This window comes from Limulus polyphemus, unplaced genomic scaffold, assembly GCF_000517525.1.
Source record: "Limulus polyphemus unplaced genomic scaffold, Limulus_polyphemus-2.1.2 Scaffold6487, whole genome shotgun sequence".
Taxonomy (NCBI): Eukaryota; Metazoa; Arthropoda; class Merostomata; order Xiphosura; family Limulidae; genus Limulus; species Limulus polyphemus.
The window spans coordinates 2,460-7,719 of record NW_013672097.1 but is presented as its reverse complement, the minus strand read 5'-3'; the positions used below and the strand labels follow the sequence as shown (position 1 = coordinate 7,719).

The 5,260-nt window shown below is 33.3% G+C and overlaps 1 protein-coding gene across 2 annotated transcripts in view; it reads right to left on the bottom strand.

The window, feature by feature from the left end:
• LOC106473764 (FH2 domain-containing protein 1-like) overlaps nt 1–3,718 on the bottom strand; it is a 49,829-nt gene extending 46,111 nt beyond the window's left edge. For both annotated transcript variants that reach the window (XM_022402158.1, XM_013934444.2), the window contains exon 1: nt 3,567–3,718. The gene's annotated coding sequence lies outside the window, so the exon portion shown is untranslated. The remainder of the gene's footprint in view (nt 1–3,566) is intronic.
• Nucleotides 3,719–5,260: the final 1,542 nt, after the last annotated feature.

Genomic DNA, 5,260 nt, shown 5'->3' with positions numbered 1-5,260 from the left:
CATAGACTCTGGGTCTGAGCAAACCCTTTTGAGCATCAAGGTGTTAGATCATGAAGGAGCACCAGACGCCATACAGAAACGTTATGGTGTGACAGGACATTCTACAAGATTGTGGGGACAATTGTGGGTAACTATTGAACTCATGGGCATAAAGGACAAACAGAAAGTATACTTGGCTGACATTGAAGACGAATGCATATTAGGATTGGACTATCTACTACCGAGAAAGTTTGTAATTGATTTTGATAAAATGATGTTTGGGAACAACAAAGGCCAAGTTCTGGTAACTGTCAAAAGAGAGGTTGAACTGATTGGGTGCTATCGGGCTGAAGTCAAGCCGATTGAAAAAATTGATGATGATGAAGTGGAACTAAATACAGATATCAAAGCAGAACAGGAGAAAGACCAAGATTTGAAGCCTATAATTGATTTCCTAAAAGCAAGTGTTGTGCGTCCTGCTTGGGAGAAAATGTCTAGTCTAAGCCCTGTGATAAAGCACTATTGGGCACAATGGGAGCAATTGAAGCTTGAAAATGGTAATCTTGTCTGGAGATGGGAAACTACAGATGGGAAAGTGACGATTTGGCAAACAGTTATACCGAGGAAGTTACGGAAGTTGTGCTGCGTCAGTCCCATGATAATTTAACAGGAGGACATCTCGGAGTTAGGAAGACATTGAGTCATCTACGACAAAGATTTTATTGGATAGGTATGAGGTGAGATGTGGAAGAATGGTGCCGGACATGCAGTACATGTAGTGCTAAAAGGGGACCCAAGCATAAGGGATGCCCACCTTATGAACAGTTGCCTGTGAATATGTCAGAGTTTGTGGAAGTGTTATCAGAAAGGATGGATGATATCCACCATCAAGTGTGTTCAAACTTGAAAACGTCTGCTGATTCGATGAAGTTAACTTATGATAAGAGATCTACTGAAGCCAAAAGTGGTGCATGCCAATAGGCTTTGGCGTTATCACGGTCCAGGACATTTCAGTTGGGACAAAGTGGAAAACAGAACAAATGATGCTGCTGAAGACGTGCCACCTGAAGAAGCCACCGTCAAAGAAGAAACTCTACTCAGTTTTGAGAAGGGAAACGGTGAAGCTCTTGGTGAAGTTACTACCACTGATGTGACTTTTACTGATGATAGGACATTTACTGATGAAGCAGATGACCCCCACGTGAAGCAGAAGCCAATGAGACGGAGACCAGTACGGAAGAAGATACGTCCCGTAAAATTAAAAGACTTTGTTGAATTGTAATTTTGTGTTTGTAATTCTGTACAGTTAATTAAGTTATTGTTAATTGTTATTGGTTTATTGTATGTGGTTATTGTTCGGGACGAACAATACTAAGGAGGGGGCGGTGTTGCGTCATCGAGATCATGTGACTATTCTCACGCCCTCTAGTTTCTATAACTATCTTGTTTCTTCACGAATGCCCTAGCATTTACTAGATAGGGTAGTCTGGTATATATAAGAGGGTGACAACGTGACGCGGGAATGTGTGTGTAGGTAATGAGTAATTGAACTGCGTTCAGAGAGAGACGTATTGTTGAAGTTAACGTTCGTTCGTTATAGTGTTTGTTTTAGCGCGAATATTGAAATTAAGTGTATCGTAAAGTTATATTCGGAAAGAATAAACCAGTTTTATTAAGTAAAGACTTGTGTCGTTAAAGTTTCGTCGGAACGAAGTTACGGAAAGTTAATTAACAAACGGAGACGTAACAGTGTGTTAAAGTACATGATTTTTCATAGCCTCAGTCAGTATTATAATATGGAGTTATAAATTGGGGAGGAATATATTTCAACAACTTTAAAACCAGTTCCAGTTTTTGTAGATATGCCCATTATTGTTACGCCTCCATTCGTTAGTTAATTTTCCGTAAAAAATTCTTTCCGAAGAAACTTTACCGATACAAGTCCGTTCTTAAATAAAACTGGTTTATTCTTTCTGAATATAACTTTGCAATACACTTAATTTTCACAGTCACGCTATAACAAACGCTATACTTCAGAACGAACGCCTCACGTGCTCGACTCAACAATATGTCACTCTCTGTCCGCAGTTCAATTACATCATTGCCGTCACGTCTTGACCGTCTTATATATATGAAAGAATACCGAAATCTAGTAAACACTCGAGCATTCAGGAAGGGACAGGACCCTTCTAGAAGTTCATGACGTGTTACTAGCGTCACATGAATTTCGCTGTCGTAACAATATGATCAAATGCTCCTACTTTAAGGTGAAGTTTGGTTTCACCAATACAGAAATGCCCTTCAGTCTTCACACATTTATGAATAGATGAGATGTAAACAACTGGCAGTCAGTACATGATTTTTTTAGCAGAAACAAATTTTTAATCTGAAATTGGGTTAAAAACAACTTTCAGGTCAATTTGAGGATAGTGAGAGTTACATAATATTTTCAACTGTTTCATGATAAGGGATCTCTGTCTTCCAAGATATGGTAAGCTAGTGTGTAAGGGAAGTTTGGGTACAGTGGGTATCTTAGGTGGTTTGACAAACAAATTAGTTAAAACTGAGTGAGTTGTTTTCTCCAAGAAATGCTTTTGGTAGCTATTTCGAAAAAGAATGCTTTGTATGAAACAAATTTCTTTGTGAAGGACTAAATAGAAAGAGATAAGGTTGTTTAGAATGAGACTGAAGTTTAGGTATAAACTGGGTGAAAAGACCAGGAAATGTGTTTTTTAAGATAGAAAGAAGCTGTAAAGTCATTAACATCATGATTAACCAAAATGTCCAGAAAAGAAATAAAGTTATTCATCTCATTTTCAAGAGTGAAGTGTATGTTGTGAAGTAAGATAGTCAAGAAAGTGTTGGATATTAAATTACATTTTCCAAAAGATGAGATATATTATCATTTAAACATTTGCTTATCTATAGATTGATGACATATGTATGAAATAAAATAACTTTGTACAGATTAAGCCTGTTATTTATTACAGTGAGGACTGAACTGTAAAATAACAGTTACAAAAGAAATAATGCATGAAATGGATATTTAGCACCTTAAGTTTTAATGCTTTATCAATAAATATAAGGAATGAAGATAATAAGATTAGATTTCAGAAACTACTGAGAGATTATTTGAAAAGTGCTAAAAATAGAATTTCTAAATATTCAAATGGCTTGAGGATAAAATGTAAATAATTTGTATAAATTTTTATTATTCTTTTAACTTTTATTATTATTCTAACATTTTTTTACTATTATAAATTAAACGTTTTGCATACTGTATTTATTTATTTTTGTTCTATTATGATGTATAAAAAAAAGGATAGCTTGTATAACAAACTGAATATATATTATATTAACTCAGACAAGAAATTGCCTTCAGTTGATTATATACAGTTGTTAATATCAAATTATAACTTAATATTTTCCCCATCTCTAATCATTGCAGTAATACAAGAAAGCTCTGACATGGCATGTGCTCTTAGTTCTGCTACATAAACATGATGGGTATCAGTAATATTATAACTAAAGTTTTTTTCTATTTTCATATCACTAACAATAAATTAATATATATATACATATTGTACCTCTTCGCTTTCTGGAAGAATCTTTTTGAATGTACGTAATCTTTCAGCACCAATTTCTGAGGATTGACAGTTTTTGACAAACTCCACAACTTCTTGCCCTGACTTAAACTGTCTCAGGAAAATGTTGATGTTCAAACTTCGTTTTCCATCCAGAAGGTTTACCTGTGTGTTGTTTTTCATTTAATACTAATTGCTGTTACAAGTTAAGCTATTTCAAATAAATAAGAGTGCTTCCATGAAAACACACTGGGTTTTTATAATCAGTACAAAGTTTTATAAAGATATTAAATGATACTGTTTTACTGGGAAAAAAGTCACATAATTAATCACATCTAGAACATATGAAAAAATTCTCTTTTATCAAGATACTTTAAAAATAATTTAAAAAAAGGTTTCTCACCAATCAAGTTTAGTTGTAAGGATACAAAGGAAGTGAAAGTTATTCATATGTTAGTCTCTGTTTTCAAACAGTAAGGAAAATTAATTAATAGAAAAATTATTAAATTCTGGTTTCATTTGGTGAGGAACTCAGCAGCATTATATGCAATGGGAAAAATCATTTCTTGGTGGTACCACAATTACAGAGTCAACATTATAACATCAATAATAAAATAATTTCTTGGTGGTACCACAATTACAGAGTCAACATTATAACATCAATAATAAAATAATTTCTTGGTGGTACCACAATTACAGAGTCAATATTATAACACCAATAATAAAATCATTTCTTGGTAGTAACACAATTACAGAGTCAATATTATAACATCAATAATAAAATAATTTCTTGGTGGTACCACAATTACAGAGTCAACATTATAACATCAATAATTAAAATCATTTCTTGGTGGTAACACAATTACAGAGTCAATATTATAACATCAATGATAAAATCATTCTTCCTGCCCATCCTTATTTCTAAAAGTTCATGTCTCTCAATTTTCTTTTTTTAAAAACTCATACCCATGAACTATTTACTGAGTTTATTAACAGCTCATGATGTGGAATATTTACTGAGTTTATTAACAGCTCATGATGTGGAATATTTACTGAGTTTATTTTACAGCTCATGATGTGGAATATTTACTGAGTTTATTAACAGCTCATGATGTGGAATATTTACTGAGTTTATTTTACAGCTCATGATGTGGAATATTTACTGAGTTTATTAACAGCTCATGATGTGGAATATTTACTGAGTTTATTAACAACTCTTGATGTGGAATATTTACTGGGTTTATTAACAACTCTTGATGTGGAATATTTATTGGGTTTATTAACAACTCTTGATGTGGAATATTTACTGAGTTTATTTTACAGCTCATGATGTGGAATATTTACTGAGTTTATTAACAGCTCATGATGTGGAATATTTATTGGGTTTATTAACAACTCTTGATGTGGAATATTTACTGAGTATATATATACAACTCTTGATGTGGAGTATTTAATGGGTTTATTAACAGCTCATGATGTGGAATATTTACTGGGTTTATTAACAGCTCATGATGTGGAATATTTACTGGGTATACTAACAACTCTTGATGTGGAGTATTTAATGTGTTTATTAAATACTCATTATGTGAAATATTTACTGGGTTTATTAACAGCTCATGATGTGACCTATTTACTGGGTTTATTTACAGCTCATGATGTGGATTATTTACTGGGTATATATATAGATCTTGATATGC